Genomic DNA, 19054 nt, shown 5'->3' with positions numbered 1-19054 from the left:
TACGTATTACTGTACCTTTCTGCTATTTAAGTTACATATCTTGCTTTTTGACCCAATGAAAAATCCAGTTATTCATATATTTCATATACATAGCATTAGCATTCTGTACTCATTAGTAACTAATGAATGTTGTATAAAAATACTAGTTTCCCTACTTTCAAGGTCATTATAAGAGGTGTTTTTGAAATTACAGCGAACAAATGAAGTTTCTTTCCCTTACAGCTATCCACAGAGTCAAAAAAGTCTTGTAAAATATTCAAAGAAAATGTCAAGTTAAAACACCTTGGGTCTAAAAGAAAAGAAATAGGACTACATATATTTCTGATTATCTTTTAAATAGAGTATTCAGATTGACTTTGTTCTTGTCATGCTATAAACACCAAACTTATAAAAGATAACATTGTACCACATACATTAAAATACACTTTCAGTAAGACTATTTGTACTCTGTGAAGTCTTCAATTTAACTCGAAGGCTATCTGAAATATACCCAAAGTGCTAAACAGACCTAACTGAAGAGAGTATACCCACGCATTTTACAAATTCCTGAAAAATCACTGTTATCATATAAGTAATGAAATATGTTTCATGCTTATAAAGGATTACTAAGAATGATAAGAATCTGCTTCAGAAATCATACCAAAAGCTAGCTTAATGCTCATTTGACAGAAAAGTGAGTGCTAATGGATTTTGACAGGCTGATCATGCCTATAATATCGTCAAGCATACCAAATTCTTTTTCACACCAYATAGTCCCCAAGGGATCATCAACCTATAGATTAAGAGCCCCAACCTTTGACCTTCCTATAGTTAACTATCTGTCAACTGATGGTTAGCCAGGCTGCCAATGGGCATGAGCTCCCCTCTCTGTTTATATTAATTCCAGTTACTGATATAAGGAAGACCAGTTCACAATATTGATTCTATAAGTTTTGAATCTTCCTTTATAATCTCTTTTTCAGGTGCTAATCTGAAATGCAGATGTCTGATCTGAAATGCAGTCAACTCTTTCAGCTGTCATGTCTTTCCACTTGCTTCACTGTGGATTAGCTTCCTTAACAAAACTGAGTTAACCATCCCTTTGCTGCTCGGCCTTTGGTCAGTTCACAGTGAAATGACTAAGTCCTATGAAATGTGACAGAAGTTCCTCTTTTCCATACTGTTTTTTTTGTTTGTTTGTTTGTTTGTTTGTTTGTTTATCTTTGAAGTCAACATTGGCTTTTAAAAGAACAAATGGATACTCTGAAGAGGTAATTGGAGACAAGTTAAATGTTACTCCATATTCTCCTTGCTCTTCATGTAATTTGAATTATAATATTAACAAACACCTTGGTCATAGACCATATTTGTGTATTTTATAGGCATTTACAGATTTAAAATAAAGTACTTCTTTTGGAGGGAAAGAAGCAACATCCTGCAGTGCAAGCCAGGCCCCTCACTGCTGGCTGCTGCTTTCGCAGCCCAACAAACCTTGAGCACAGCGAGGATTTCTGGGCAGAACAGCACCACGTATTCACTTTGAGGGAGCTGTTCCAGCATCTCCTGTGTGATGGGACAGCGTACCTCTATATGAGGGTGATTTACTCTGTTGTCCACCTTGGAGCCTGAATCAGCTGCTGCCTGGAAGGAAGCAGAGCTCCTGGGGCTCCTGCTGTTTGGGTGCCCAAAACGCCTTCYCCTGCCGCTGTGCAGTGCTAGCGGGGAAGGGGAGCCACCGTGGCCTTACCAGGAGGGTGCACGAGGTTGGGTGGTGAGGTGGGCTGAGACAGGCAGAGCCGTGAGCTCTGCTCTGTCCTTCACGTGAGTGATAGAAGAGGAATAATCACAGCTGCAAGAAGTAGGAGGTGGCACCAGGCAGGCAAGGCACGTTTCTCTGTGCCCTTCCCGTGCACCTGTATCGAGTCAGGAACAATATGATTCTTGGTGAGATTAGATACATTTTCCATTTCAGTGATCTTTGAAAAAGAAGAAAACTAACCATCAACATCCTAGACACTGTCAATACATGCAGATCCTGCCCCGTGGTGACATAGGAAGCTGAATCAGAAATGTAAAGCTTTACCCATGTTAACTGCTCAGAAGYCAAGCTCAGCTTTTCTATGGCCCGCTTTTCAAAAGCGTGACAGTTTCCTATGTTTCTTCTCTCTCTCCAGGGAGAAAATACTCAGAAGAAATGACCTTCTATTATGGGAAATTGAGATCTAGTGACTAATGGCTAATTGTTATTGCAATTCCTGACCTGATCAGTAGTGCTGGAAATCAAATCTCGGTCTCCAGAGTGTAACCAGATAAAACAGGCAGCCCCTGAGTTTATACAGGCAGTGTATTAACAACTGAGCAACTCCAAAACTCCTAGCTTAATGAACAGTCTCAGATCTAATAAATTCCAATGCTAAAACTAGGTGAACACACGATTGTTTTCATTTAAACTGACAGAATTGAAAATAAGACATTTCTCTTCTATTAGTTTATTCAGGGTGAAGAATAGCGTTAGAAAAATAGAAGAAACCTTCTCATTGGTTTATTTTTTTCCAACAGCTTCAAGCTGTTAACAGATACATTGTCCCCAGGTATGGGGCGGTGCATGTTATGGCTAAATGATTAGTTTAGAGGCTCTTGACATACAGACTTTTTCTGTTCCGCAGTATCAGCTGTGAAAATGTATTTCCAAGCAATTAAACCTGATCTCCTGCTGACTTGGGAGCCAGGAACCTTCAAATTCAAATTCAAATTCTTCAACACCTACTACCAGTGGAAAAAAATATATAACTCTGTTGGTGAGAATCACAAAGAAATCTATTGATATATGTTTGAGTGTCTTTTAAAGAGGAAAATGAAAGGTGGAGAAGAGACATTGTTAACAGTGTAGGTAAGGCAGATGACAAGAAAGTATCCTATTTTATTATCACTGTTTTGGAACTTGCAGCATGTGTGCACATCAGCATCCACATCTTAAAGGTATGTAATAAGAAAATAAAAACAGTAGGAAGTTAGCGTTAATCTCTTGCTTTTCCTCCTTCCCCTTGCCTTAGAGAAGGCTTTCTGACTTTAACAGTTTTAAAGAAGGAATCTGCTATTTGCAAATGCTTGGTTGGTAGCTTGGATAGAAAGAGCAGTGCTAACCAAAGCCTATAGCGTGGCACAGGTCATATAGTAAGGACCTACGCTGCAGCTTGGTTGGCGTATGGGGAGGTGAGTGCCACACAACTCTGAAGGGATGAGGAACAAAATCACTTTCTCCAAAGWCTTCCAGCTCCTTTAAACAGATGTTGGAGGGCTAAGTACTCACAGGTTCATTTCTAACTCAATTTAACTTTCATTAATGGCTCATTGCTAAGAGCTGGCTTGTAGGAACATCAAACAGAAAAAGGAAATGTATGTGTGTATATTGCTTACTCTCTTTGCTATTGCATCTTTTGAATGATACTTTGCTGTAAGTGCTTTAATCCTAGCATGCTTTTCTTCTTTCAACATGTATTTCAATGTCTGTTTTATTAGAGATACAAATTAATGAGAGAAAGAGAAAAAAGCTTCATTATGTTGGCTTTATATACAAGGGAAAAAAAGACAAGAGCTCTCTGTCAGATGCTGTCACAGCTGAGASGAAGTGTTTGCTTTGGGCAGAGGTAGCTGCTGCCTGCAGTATTCTTTTTATTGTTGCTTGTAACAAGCAGTTATGGTCTTCAGCTTGCATAAAACATAATCAATCTTGCTGACCAATATTTAGCCTGAGTGTTACATAATTTAGAGCAGTTTGATGTAAAGAGGTTTATTAATTTATATTGTAAGACACAAGCTACTTAAACAAAGAAAGTATAATAAAAATGAGGTTATTTATTCACGCACATTTTCTAAGGACTCAGCCCAAACTAGGTGAGTAGTGACTACTAGGCAGGACACTCTGGTGAGCTTGAAGGTGCAAGGAGAATGTCTCTCCTTGATGATTTGTCTCCATGAATGAGGAGAAGCCTCTTTCTAACCCTACCTCCCTAACACCAGCACAAATCACTGGATRTTTACCCCTTCCCAGCATGAAACATTTGTAACTTTGATTCTGATCAAAGTAATGAGATTCACTGAATAATCATATGATTTCCTAATAWAGCCATATGTCCATTAAGTTCTCTTTATTCCATCTGTTTCTGTTTCTTTTCCCTTTAGTTTTTTAGGGGGATTTACTGGCTTCCAGCTTTCTGTTTCTGCAGGCTCTTTATGATTTTTCTCCTGGCCAATCAAAGCATTTTTTGCAGACAACCGTTTACAGATTTTAAGTTTAAACATGACATTTGTGAGTTTCCAACTTTTGGTGCCATTTAGGAAGGCTTTGTATTAGTGTTAAATAAAGAGAATTTAGCCTTGTAGACAAAGTATTTCTCTTGAAATAGGTTGAATGGTACAAAGATCTGACAGATCATGTCAGACTTTCACTCTTCGAGCTTGCGTGTGACTCCTGTTTTGCTAACAATACTGCCAAAATGCATAAAATATCAAATATTTTCAATAACTGTTCCAAATTCTGTACCTGGAATGATTGATGATATATAATCCATGGGCCAGAATTTTCTAAAATTGACTCTCTCATGTATCTCTAAGACAGTCATGGGAACAATTTATCAACAGAAAATAGACAAGATTTAGTAGAGACATAATATATTCAGGTTTGATATTAAAAACACCAACACTGACTAGTAACTTTATGGTTTGACTAAAATATAGTTTATTCTTTTATCTGGATGAAAGACAAATAGGAAAAGGATAGGGAATAAGAAATAGTGKCAAAGAAAATTTTCAGAAATAATTATTTTAATTACATTTAATTACAATTGAAGAAATACATTTTAAAGGAATATTTTTAAATATAGTATGAGATGAGACACATTATTCTCATTGTTGAAAAAGTCTTATTGTCTGGAAATATGTTCTTATTGAGAGATAATTAAATTGGGTGAAATCTTCTCTAGCCAATTAGGTCCACAGCTTTCATTCAAGCTGCTTTGTAAGAGAGAAAAAAAAAAAACACAGCTAATTTATCTGATCCAAACGAGTGTTTAACGCCTACATCTTGCACATGTATCATTGTGTATGCAGTGACCCACGATCTAGAAGGCTGAACGGAAGTAGATGTTCAGATTTACATTGTCAGCAGGAATGCGAGTAGTTACTCTACTTTGGGTTTGCCTATGCACTTATCTATGGATCACTTGAAACCTAACTAAATTACAGCCTATTGTAAAATTTCAACTAGATGAAAATCAAAGATGCCTCTTCCAAACGTCGACATGCATCAAGCGCTATTATAGATGCACTTTAATGTAGCAGCTTGATTTCTTGATTTTAATATTTCCATTTCATCCTCACTGTAGTAATATGATGTCTTCATAAACTAAAATATTAACTTCCATAAGGAGGCCTCTGTATACATTTAAAATTATGAGGAAGATAAGTAGTTTAATAATTATTTAAAACCTGTTTTTATAGTGAATTACAACAATGTAAGTTTGTGCCTTCATGACCCATACTGAGCACTRCCTACTGTTTGAAAGATCCTGTAAAGAATAAGATTTCATCAGCAAATATTACTCACACTGAGCAGTGCATTTCTCTTTGATTTGCGAAAAGGATACAGCACTAAGAATGCTTTCATGTGAAGTAACTAATTCTAATTCAAAACTAGATCAAGAAACCTGAATTTCAGTTACACTCTGTGGACAAAGTGGGTTACTGTTGATTATCAAGCATACCATAAATTCTCATTTTAGCTAACTAACTGCATACTAACTTTGATACRGGCAAGGCCTGAGACRTTATCACATGTGATGTAAGGGTCTGGCAATCCTCCACAGCTTCTTTAAGGCTTTTTCTTTCTTTCTTTYTTTTTTTTTCCTTTTTTATCATATAAGATTTAACAATAATCATTCTTAACTCCTTCCTTGATATCTATCGCAAGAACTTTAACTCTGGTAGACCCATTTGGTGTCTCTGCAGCTGCGACAGAATTTCTGCTGGAATTCGGGATTAACTAGTTGGCCCACTGCTTTGAGGCGTTTTCCTTGTAGCACCACTCTGTTATCTGGGACCTGCTCTCACAGCTCTTACCTGAACTAAACCTAATGAACTTCCGGAGAGCAAACTGGGAGGATGTTGTGTTCGTATCGGCGCCACTTACGTGGGCCCAAAGTGGCAGAAAGTGACCCGGCGAGAGCCTGGAGCCCGCGTGCTGCGGCAGGTACGAGCGCCCGCGGTGTCTGGCGTCAGCTCGCCGACGGGCGGGTTGCTAGCTGGGGTGGTGCGCTCCTTTTCCCGCACAAAGAAAACCTTAAAATTCTGCTACAGCCAAAAGAAGCAGGGTTATTAAATAAAAGGTTACCAATCAGTCCTTCAAATCTCCATGGGAAGCAAATAATAACAAAAAAAAAAACCTGTAAAGACCCCAGCAAGTGATCTACTTACTCAGAGACTGTCTGCTGACCTTCTTAACAGACCGGAAACTCAGCATTATTGATTACTGCTTTTCTAAAAAGAAATTACCTTAAAAATCCCTTTATATTTTAGATTTTGGTTGTCCCSATCTGCATTAAAAATACTATGAATGATCAGTGTTCCACGTCAGAATGTAACATCTTATTGCGTTATACCGACATAGCTTTTTACCTTCTTAACAAAGTTATTTTAATCTGCATTTACAGTGCCATGGCCCATCTATTACTCAAAAAACAAGCAGGGATTATAAGTGACTTTGTCATATTACCAGGATCTGTACCACATCATAGATCTTTATAAAGAGGGTTGACCTGATAAATTATTTGGGGGTTTATGTATAATGGAGAGTGATTTTTTTCCCTTTTCCTCCAGTGACCTTTTTACACRCAGTAACTCATCCTCTAAATCAGTACACTGAATCAAGCAAACCTCTTTTTTGTTAAACAAGGCCTGATATTAAGGTCCCTATTTTACTGGCCACTGACAAGGGCATTTTAGATGTGGTTAACAGGGCTAGACTAGAAGAAAAATGAAGAGCTTTCTAAAGACAAGACTTAAATATTCCCATAGCCTAAGAAGAATGTAGACTATGCTAGCAATTTCTAACAAGTCAAGTTGTATGTGCTGGTGCAAATAAATTTTCAGAGCAACGGAAATCAGAAGCAATATCCTTAAGATTGCTTCTGCTGCTTCAGAAAAGAAAATTTTCAGCCTTAAAAAATCGATATAGTTCTGAATAAATAAGGCTGACAAACGAACTGGAAACTTGAAGAATAGGATAAAAAATTAGCAAAATTCAAACAAGATGATGGGATTCTGTTAGCAGATTTTAAAATTTGGGGATTTAAATATGTCCAAAACAGGAATTTTTTGAGGGGAAAAAAAAGAGYCAGTCAAAATCCTGCTTTCATTCTAAAAGTCTGAACTAAAATTTTCTGAGCAGACTTAAAAGCTAAACCCTTATCTCTACAGAGAGAGTACATGACAGATCAGTGGATATTTAGAAAATAAGMTCTGAGGAGAAGATTTTTTTTGTTTTGTTTTGAAACAAATCTCAGTGGTATATTATTCAGCCAGGAGTATACTTCAGTCATTAAATTTATCTGTTGTTACTACTGAAACAGGTTTTTAGTGAAAAGGCAAAACTCTAGACACCATTCTTTTTTCTCTTATTCAGGTGTGATACAGGAGTATTGTTACTGATATTTGTGAAGAACAAGTAAAAGTAAGGCCAGACCTGCATATTTAATGACACAGTTGTGTATCACCAGTATTGTTTTTGAGATGGCTTATAAATTAATTGATTCTCTGTGGGGTGATCTAGTCTCCCATGTCAGATTTCTTTATAAAGTATTCATTAATCAGAGATCTATGCTATCAGTAGAAACATCACTGCCACTATTGTACTACAGTTTGAGCAGTCTGTGTACAGCTTACAATTTCAAAAGAATTTTGAAACTACTGCATTACTGAGCACATCAGTGAATAGGGAGTCAGCTAGAGCTGCTTATGTATCTTCCTGACTAAAGATGATGAAGGATTATTAAACTTTGATGACTGCAGCCCAGACAGGTGCATCTCAAAGCGCAGGATGGTCACATCTAATAAACTTTTTACAATTTCTTTGTTCAGCTTAAGATGTTGAAAAGTAGAAAAAAACGAAGAAATCAGGTTTKAATGCTAGAACCTCAAAATCCAAAGCCTAAGAAACTGAGCTCAAAGTGAAAAAAAATAAATCTTTCCATGGCTAACAGAGGTGATGGAAGCCAGAGAGCAGAGCAGTCCTGTTTCTACAGACAGATCCTCTCTGACTGTGTGAATGGCTGGAGAAAGCCCATCTCTGGTACGACAGGGAGGTCAGGTCATAGGAAGACATCTGCAAGCAGGTAATCTTCAGAGCACTTAGTCAAGAACTCTTGAAAGTACAGAGAAAACAGCAGCAAAAAATGCAGACTGGCATTTAGGCAAGATATTTTAGCTGCAAAATTTACTTGMGGGAAGTTTTGTGGGGGACATGGGATGTTCCAAGTCCATTCTATAGTGAACTATTCTGTACAAATTTCAAGTTTCCAATGAARGTAGAGAAAAGCGAGAGCGAGGAAATGACTACTGCTACTTGACTGGGTTAAGCAAGTAGTTGTACCCTAGCACAAGTCCATTTTGCTGTTTATAAAACAGGTTCTAACAATTACAGCCATCTTAATAAAAAATTTTGAAATACATGGATAAAATGCAGCTATTAAAGAGCTAGAGATAATTAAGAAGTATGAATCTAGCTRAAATTAATTTTGGGCATAGTATTTTATTTTATTCCCAACTCCTGGATTTAATAATGAAATAAATGTTTTGTTTCATCAACAGAAAAAAACATGTCATGCTGTGTCCATAAATCAAGTGGTGTGTTTAGGTTTTCTAAAAGCTCTAGCTAAGTGAAGACAGAGTTTGTGTTCTGCAGATGTATATGATCATAATATTTACTGGTGATATAAGCTTGGCTTTGATTCTCTGCATTAACTTTATCAATGCAAGATAAGAAATGACTGAATGTAACTCAGAGCTCAGCTAGAAAGGCAACATTTTGGAGTATGTCTTTAGATTGACCTCATAAACAAATCGGCATTTCTCCCTGGTTGGAGCGTTTGCTGAGGCTGCTAATCATCACAAAAGAAATATTGTACTTTCATTCCTTACTCAGAGAATCGATAAATTAAGCCACAAGTGATTCTCACACCATCAGTAGATTCAATAGTAGTTTCAGGAATGTATTTTCTCTACCTGAGTGCCACATCGTCCTATGTGGCAATTTAGTATATCCACCTGTACCAGTGGGAACACGCTCAATAGTTAATATAGATTAGATCTCCTATTTTTGGAAGGAAGATACAGATTTCTTTCTGCTTCTTTTTTAGTAGTCCCACAGGCATCTCTGCAGGAGATACTGATCAGCCTCGACACCTCTGGGGCTGTGTTGACAGATAGCCGCAGAGTAGCAAGGGACCTGGAGGCAGTACAAAGCCCTGTATTTTCAGTGCCAGAGTTGTCAGATAAATGGCAGTTGGCGGGTGAATTTACTTTAGGGCATCTGGGCGACCACGGCCTCCCTGTTGGTAAGGGTAAACCCCACAAAGAAAACATCATTTTTTTTCCATTCTTTCGAGGCCTCTTTGGCCACGGTCCTACTCTGAAGGTACCTCGGCATCAGGGGGCTCAGATTTATTGTATGGCTTGTTCGTTTTAAAAGTTAAAAAGGATGGAGCAGAGAGTAGGTATCCTTGAGACTGCTCAGATTTTAAACAGACTTAATCCTTTCAATAATCAATTAGGATAAATTTTAACACGGCACAGGAAGGAGTTAAGCAAATTAGAAGTATTCCCAAGATTTTACTTCTACTCAACTATAATTAAAATCAAACAATAGTGCAAGAATAGTTTGGGAATATCATACAGTGTAGCTCTGAAAAATCCCAGGAGGATGTTATAAATGCTTCCAGCAAACAAAATAAAAAGAAACATTACTCAGTTGCAAGCCTCATTTACTCAATGATGGGAGGCAACAATGCTATAAATCACTAGTTACCTTAAGTCATATGATCTTTTATGCCATGGGCCTTTTGATAATCTTTACATTTTCCATCATGGGAATATTTGTTGAATAAATATTTATTAGATCAAACACACTATTTCACTACAACAGCCATCTTTGTAAACAGCACTGAAAAAATGGCTTGAACACGTTAAGGACTCTCAGTTAAATAGCATTTATTATCAGAATTACAGAATGCTTCTTTAATAAATGATATATGAGGAAAACCATCTGTCTGGTAAGAGAGTAAGATGTTCACTACAACGACTTAAAGCTCAGTTCAGTACTTGAGTTGGAAATACACAGGATGTTCATCTGACCTGTGGTGTTTTACTGCAGAACCGACACAGAGGAGCACGCTGCCTGAGACAGCCACTCATCTTGYCTTGCACAAAGCTAGCATACTTTGGTCAGAAAACACAATGAGGATTGGATTGGAGTTGAGAATCCACTTTGTGCACCTATGGTCAAGTTATTGGGTTCTAATGCAAACACATTTCTTAATATGATTTCAGTGTAAGCATTAATATCTTCAATGTTTTTTGCAATGGAAGGTGCTGTCTTAAATCTCAGGTAACTTGCCCAGTATGGCTGAGTGTAGTCTAAGTTCAAGGAAAAACAGCCACAGTAGTAATGTCAGGTTTATGTGAATAAGGAGTTCTGGACATGAGTCATAATAATAATAGCTAGCAATTTTAATAGTTTTCTTTTATGCCAAATATTTCACAGTTATATTTTATGTCCACTTGTCAATAAAACAGAAACAGAGGAATTCCTAGGGAAAAAAAAATGTTCTTCTATAGAAAACTGCTTTGACTGATATRTGAAAACCTTAAATGTAGAGACTAGAATGAGAAATCATTTGGCTCTTTGTGAGGTTGGCACTTAAAATGTGATTGTCAGTTACTTTTGCTGGTGTTGGGAATTTCTCAAGGTTTGACTCCAGGGGTAGTATCTAACTGCAGCAGTTAGGTGCAGTTCATGGAATAACTAAGTCTGTAGGTTTCTGCCCAAAGGTGGGCACGATCTGCTGGAGATTAAATGGGTGGGTTTGTACCATGAAAGGGGTCAGGTTTTTGGACCAACCCTAGCCAGTCAGGGTAAACCTTGTTTCTCTTTCCATTGATTAGTAGACCAACAGTTAAGTCTATAGTGGCTCTTAAGAGCTATTAATCCTAACGTCTGTGGTTAAGAGCATTAATGAATAAAGTATGTTTATAGGTACTGCTAATAAATAAGTAAATAAATTGTTGATAGACTGAGATCAACTCAGATAAACTCTCCCTCAGAATGCCTTTTGAGAGATAATTGCTTTTATTCCTATGTTCCCCACCTGGAGCTGTGTAAATCAGCCTGGAATAAGGCTCGTAGGATGAAGCTGGCAGTTGAATTTACTTTAGGGCATCTGAGTGACCACAGCCTCTCTGTGGTCCCTAAAAGAAAACACCATTCCCCCCCCCCCCCCTTCTTCTGAGGCTTCTTTGGCCTCAAAAAAGAGGTCTTGTTCATTCGGAAGTTATTTTGGGACATTCTGCCTCTGGTATTTACTCAGTTCTGTCTTCAAAATGTCATTTTTCAGCAYGACCTCTTGTTGGAGAAGCTGTGTAATATCATGGGGTCCTGTGGAGTCTGAAATTATGCCGTCTGAGAACAGTCATCAGCATAGGTACCTGCACAGTATCTATCGCTAGCTGTATGCCAATATCATGGGAAAACTAGTGATTAGCAAACAAATATTTCTTTGCTAATATAGAGAGACTCATGAGCTTCAGAACATCCTAAACTGCAACTAAACCTGAAATTTGCTAAAACATCAATGAAATGAAGCATTTCATTTTTCTACCTTTTCCAGTTAAACGTGAAAAGTAAGTGTGTGAATTTTATAAAAATGGAACATATTTAAAGGAGTAGGACAAAAAGACATTGCAAAACCAAACAGAGCTAAAGTAAAACATTAATGAACATGAAARAAACACTTGACAAAGCCAGTGTTCACAATTTGACAGAAAGTGGATAAAATCTATCAGGGATTAAAACAGATACAGAGTTGAAATACCAGATTGCCTGTGGCAAACTCTAGGAGCAGGCTTGTTCATATGGAATGGGAATATAACATTAAGATGTGACAGACCGTGTTYTATTGGTCCATTAATACATGCCTCAGGTATGTTTGGAGACAGGAGGCTACAGGCTATTAATTGAGATACTTTGCAATGGTTTGGCCTGGGAACACCAAAAATATTTCTGTGACCAATCACAGAAAATCAATCACAAAACTTAATTTTAGCAGGATATGACATAACCTAAAATATAAAATAAATAAGAAGCAAGAAACGGACAGACAGGACTATCTGCTTTCCCTTACCTGAGGAATTAGGAAGGACTTGCACAAAGTGGGAATTCATGACACACAATAAACCRTGCAGGAATTAAGTCTGATCATTAAGACATTGAAGACAGAAAAACATAATAGATGAGATAATAATGAGTAATTTTTGTGARTATTCCCACAAGGCAATGACAATCATTAACCAAAAACTTTTAACTGGTTTGTTCAAATCATCACTGAAACGTATAAAAATTGTTTGTTGTCAATAATCCTCTTTATTTTTTTTCCTAAACTCATCACCTATAGTTGTCTTTTCCTGGAATACTTTGCTAGTTTAGCTTGATTATGTTCTAGAAAATGGGTGCTAAAGCCTTTTTGCAGAATAATTTTAAGTCTTCTCTTTTAGCAAAGGTATATTCCTTTTTTCAAGCTAAGTGAGATAAGTTCTAGGCCTTGCTAGCATAATGCTAGGCATAGGGCGAAGGGCTTTCCAGGTGGAATCAAAGCTCTTGATGCTGAGGCACTTTCACATCTCTACTCTGTTGCTCTGATCAGCATGACTACATATTAGAGAATCAAATCATGAAAGAGAGAGTTCATGAATCATTGCAAGTGATGTGCAGTGATTTAACTCAAGAGCCCTACAGGCAACTCTGAGATCAAGTCYGTCTTAGGAGGGCATTACACATAAAATAAATAAGAAATAGCCACATGGACAGAAGTATCTTTCTGTTCCAATAAAGGTAACAGCATGTATGTAAGCTGTGAGAGAGCTGGTCAAGAGTCACTTGGAAAAAAAGTACTTGTTATATTTATACATACTTTAATAAATCCTTTATAACAGATCCTTTTCTATTAAATATTCAACCTTATTTGATTTGCTGCATAATGAAATAATGAAGCTCCTTATTGCACACTGTTTAGTCAGACCCAGCAGATATTATTATATGCTTAATTTTAAGCATGTGAGGAATCCCATCAGACAGCCTGCTGTGCTTTAAACACTTGTCGTAGAAGGCAAGGCGACTTCAAGCACCTTGCATGGATTGGAATGAGGTGTCAAATCAAAGCGTTATATTACATGAGACACTTTGGGGCTTTGTTTGGTTTTGTCTCTTTTAGCAAACCTTATGCTATAGCCTTCTGGTGCCCACAAAAGATCTCTGTGTCCTTCAAAGGTTTACTCTTGTCTAGTTTAATGGAAGCCTACATGAGTAACAGGATTGCATCAAAGACTGTCTCTGTTTTGTGGGTATACTGTTTATAAAAGGCCCTATATGCACACACAGATATAGATGCATGGCTATATAGAAAGGCTAAAGGAAACGGCTCTTTCTCTACCTTAGGACAGTTCTTTCTCTACATTAGGACTCCCTTCCTGCCTAGAAACAGCACTGAAACTACATATTTTATGACGGACAACTTCTGTGGGGCTCTTGTGCGACACAGCCCGGTGGGACCAGGTGTYCTGAACCCAGCAGCTTCTGGTGTGTGTCCTCGGCAGGTTGCACACAGCACAGTCGGTGCTGGCTAATGGGGTGTAAGAAGCAGAAGGGATCAGGGAAAGAGCAGGTTGGTAGGAGCTGACTGAGGAGAAGAGGATAAATAGAGGGGAATCTTCATGGAATAAAATAAGAAAATATAATTCTACAGATTAAAAAGGCAAAAGAAAGAAGAAAAAAAATATGAAACCTCAAAGACATTTTGATGATCTTTGGTCCTGTGCTCAGTCAGATTGCCCTTCCTTGGCTCAAACTCATGGTGTGTGAATATAAAAATTGAAATGAAAAAAAAGCTCTTCTAAAAAATCCTGTGGAAATTATAATCTCTTATGAGTATTTCTGCCCATAATAGTTGTTACTTGCATTACCAGGAWGAGAACTACTGTGCAAATGCATTCTTGTTTGTACTGCTGTGTAGCTGTGTGCGTGYAGTTGTTTGTGCTTTCTAGGATTTTTCTGCTTCACCTTCTAATCACCGTTTTGCTGTGGCTTATATTTTCCCCAAGTTAATTCTTTCCTGTAGATTTCTCTCCTGTATGTCTAATGTGACCTGCCTTTGTAGTATTCCCTCTAYACTTACTAGTGTTTGTAATTGCATCATGTGGAAATGCCACTTACATACCACATATTTGTCCTTCCAGAAGAGCTCCTGCAGAAGGAGCTAATTAAAACTGGAAGCACCATCTATTTTTGCACATCCTTCCAATTCGATATCTTACTTTCYATAATAGCTCTTTGCTTAGTTCTTCAGCTCATTTAAAATTCATGCAAATCTTCCAACCAAGCCAATTTAGATTAATTTTGAGTGTAGGACTTTGTAAAACACTGCATTAAATGATTCACGTTACATTTGCAACATTTCCTTCATTCACTAATCTGGAAATTTTATCTATTCCAGCAATCAGATTTGCCTAGCAAGTACTCACTTTTCATTCTTGTGGTTAGCGTAAGCTCATTTTCCTTTTTTCTCTTGTCCTTCCCACCAAGCCTTGCTCTGATTTCATTGCCTTCCTTTGATTATGGAACCAGAGCACAAGCTCTACTTTCCAGTCTACATATTTCCTGTGTAATTTGGTAACAATACCTAAAACTAGAATTTTTTTTTTTCTCTTCTCCTTCRGTTCCAAACTCGCAATAATTCTTTTGTTATTTCCTTTGGCTTTGAGTTCCTGAAACCTAACCTAAAATAATACATCATCACAGTCCACACTGTTGGATTGAAGCTCTCTKGCACTGTAAATATTTTTTGTTTATAGCAACTTGGTTATAATTACTGAATTTTTGTTTGCTTGTTTTTTTAGAGAAATGTTTATATTGGGCTTAAAGAAAAGCATATCTTTTTCAGTTTAGGGAAATTCTAATGTAAAACTGAACTGAAAGATCCCATTTAGCTTTAAACTGCTTATTTGGGTTCATTTTTTTAAAAGACAACATATTTTSTCAATATCTTATTTAGTATTTTTAATGGTGCAAATGCTTAGGTAATCTCTAATTACAGTACCCCAGAATCTGTCAGTTAAGAGTGTGGGTCCTATTTATTTCTTAAATATAAATTGATGTGTTAGCATACTAGTTCTCTTTTAAGCTTTTTATACTGAAAATATTCAAAATGTAGCTATTACTGAAGTTTGACACAGCATTTCAGTTAAAATATTGTGAAAATATTTGAGACAGAAATACTAAATTGAATAATGAAATCCTTATCAATATATTTGCCAAATTATAACAAATATGATGAGTTGTATGTGAAGTGTATATGAAAACTATGAAACTGTGAAACTATATATGAAACTATGTGAATCTGCATGGAGGAATACAATAAAACACAAAGTAAGTTATTCAAAAAAGTGGTACCTCATTTTCTAAGTGATATCTTTACACTGGTGACATGAATTACTTTCTTATTGGATGTGTTTTATTTTTTCTTATACTTGAACTGATAGCTGGTAGTATATTTATTTTTAGGCAGATATTTTTCCACTACAGCCTTGCAACGTTACTTTATCAGAGTATGCCATTCTTTGTTTGTTTGCCTTGTTAGGCAGCTTTCTAGTATCTGTAAAATGGCAAGAGGATAATTCAGGAAACAGATAAAATCAATTCATATCATACAGAGAAGCTACCCTTGAAATAATTACTAGAAAAATAACTGTTTTAATGGCCCAGTTTCTGTAGCTCACTATGATCTTGAAACAAGAACACTTAAAGCAACAGAAGTCCTCTGCTGATTTTACCAAAACTTTTACTGGGCTCTATATGATAAGTGAYAATTGAATGTCTATTCTCTTCCAGTAAGACAACATTATTTACCATTTAAAATATCAAAGCATGAATGTGATGTGCTCACTCTTACCACTAAATGCTCAAATTTATACAGCTCAAAGATGCAGAACTTCTACAATTCTGTATTAGCGATGTGCATTGTAAAAGCATGTCTTTAGCATAAAATAAAACAACTTTATGGATTTGAGAGAATTTTTTCTACACTCTCCTATAGTCATTAATTATACTGAAGTGTTAAGCAAGTATCAACTTTCAACTTGAGTTATCTTGAAGCTTTCTAGTGGCTTCCATTTTCACCTTGATTTTAGGCTAGTTTGTTTATCATTTTAACATGTATGGGAGTATGTTGGTGGACAAGTTGTCAGAACAGATGTACTTKCTAAAAGTAAGAGCTGCAGTAGATTACTTAAGCTCTTTTTAAGCCCTTGATCTAGCCAAAGTGATGTTCAACAGCTGTTAGACTGCAGATGTTCCACATACGTTTCCTGGGCTGCAGATACGGAGATTGCTTCCACTCCAAGTGAGAAGCACCACCTTCCAGCACTACCTACTGCAGCAATGCTTATTGTGCCTCCACATTTCCTCAGATTAGTTCAAGGACACATATAGGAGCAAACCGTACGATCCAGAAAAACTAATTAAGGACCACTTGGCAGCAGTTCATCTCCTGGAGGGTAGATTGAAAAATATCTGTGTTCTGAGAGTTCCTAGCAATTTAAGAAGTTTCAGATTTACTCTTTTGTGTTGATTTGGTTCCTTTTTTTTCAACGCTGTGTGGATATTTAGGATCCCAGGGCCTTGTTCTCCATCGGTCAGTCATTTAGGCCAGTGCAAAGTTTTGTGTCAAATGCAACAAATTAGAAAAGCAACCTTTTGTGCTGCTGGCTGGTACACATTGGCAGGTAAGGGAGAATCTTTTYCTCTGTCTCATATTATGAGTATTAATACTATCAGAGGCAGTGACTAAAAAGAATATTGCTATTTTTCCTTGCCATTGCCTGACTGTCCAGGGAGGCTTTGATTAACAGTACTTGTGTATACTGTTAAATTTGGAAATTAAATAGAATCTCTTAGAAAAAATATACTGGTTACAGGCCATGAACAAAACAGGATTTTTTTATAGGGTAATTTTTCCTAAGTGACAAACTGAAGATCACTCTGCTATCCTGTAATCCTTAAGGTAGATAATGAAATGAACTGTTCATTTTGTATAAGAGCAAACAGGAATCCAAAATGTATTTTTTCCTTCTTGGGAATGTTATTGACCAGAATAGACTCGTTTAGATACAATTTAGAATTCAAATTAGATTCAATTAATTATGTTCATATGTAAGGCTATCCTAATATAAATCAATCAGTTAAAAATCGTTTGTTTTGCAGCAAGTTTTCAGAACTGTTTTGCAGTCATAACTACAACTAAATAGCTCTGGACCACCCAAAAAACCTAACGGATGCACGAGACAAATCTCAGAGAGCTCTGGCAGAGAGCTGCAAAGGAGATGTGGAGGCAGAAGTGGACTCCTCATTAGTGCCTGATGCTGATAAGAGAGATGCCTTCAGAGCGGAGATGGGTGGTCTGATGCAAAGAGGGTTCATCCACAAGTGCTTCAGAGGACGATCTTAAAAGGATTCTCAAATGGAAATATTCTCATTTCTGTTAGATGTTGTCCAGTACRGCTCTTCCAGGTGAAATATTTTACTATACCAAAAAGCTATTTAGCTCTAGTAATGCATTTGTAAAATAGCACCTAAAAATCTAGCTTTTTTGCTCTCAGCCCTTATTTCACTTGTGCTCTTGGCTAGTAGGTGATGTAGCTATTTATTTTGATTCTTAAAATACAAATACTTGAAGATCCCAGTGCAGTTCCAGAGACCTTTTATAAAACTTAAACTTGCAATACAAAAATTATATTAAGCTGCTTAAATCCACTGCCAGCTGTCCATACAACCATAATCTAATTCAATTCTATAATTTAATTATATTTTATTAACAAATTCCCATCCAACTCTAGTATTATCCAAGACGCCACATGTATCATCAGTGATAGCTGCRGTAATTCAAAACAGATATAAAGATATCTTCTGACCATCGGAGAGAACAGGATGCAGAAATAAAAGCTGCTTTTCAGTCATAAGAAGTGAAAGAAATGTATGTGATACTCCCACCAACAAATATCAGGATTCTTTCCTTGCTTCACAATTTCCCAATAAAATCTTTGGCCATCAGATGCTGTTATCTGATCCAATATCACATAAATAATTAACTAGTTAACAAAAAAAGACCAATTCTCACTTCTGCCAGATCTTGCTATTACTAGTAACCACCTTTCAGTAGATAGGAAGGTTACATATCCTTAACAAATTTTTGTAAACATATATGAGACATTATTATAACTGACAATCAGTTATGATTTATCTAGTGCTGAACAGTGTGCACTGGAAAATTATAGTTCAGATAAAGAATACTATAATTCTGAAGGTTCTGAAAGGTCATCTAATAAAGTTTGTCCTATTTATGCATGAGGCTTTGATACTGGTCTTTTTAAAAAATGATACAAAAATACAAAACTAACAAGTAGGTCTAATTCAATGGTATTTAAAATTATGTAGCTAATAATACAATGGTCAATACAAAGGGCTGTAACACTTACGGTATTTCAGTAGAAGACAAGCTAGGTGTAAGTAAACTATCCTGGAAGAGTATAAACCCTATTGATAACATTCTTCAGAATTTATAGGGATACTGTGGATATATTATACAAACACTATATATAGAATAATAATGTAGAGCAACACAAATGAGTGTGCAGTTAATTAAACAGCTAATCCACATGGCAGCTCAGTTCTTCTATCTTTAAACCATTCTTAAACCTTTCA

This window comes from Rhea americana, unplaced genomic scaffold (genome assembly GCF_003343005.1).
Source record: "Rhea americana isolate MKP2758 unplaced genomic scaffold, rheAme1 scaffold_2, whole genome shotgun sequence".
Lineage (NCBI taxonomy): Eukaryota > Metazoa > Chordata > Aves > Rheiformes > Rheidae > Rhea > Rhea americana.
Note: the sequence above shows the minus strand (reverse complement) of the source record.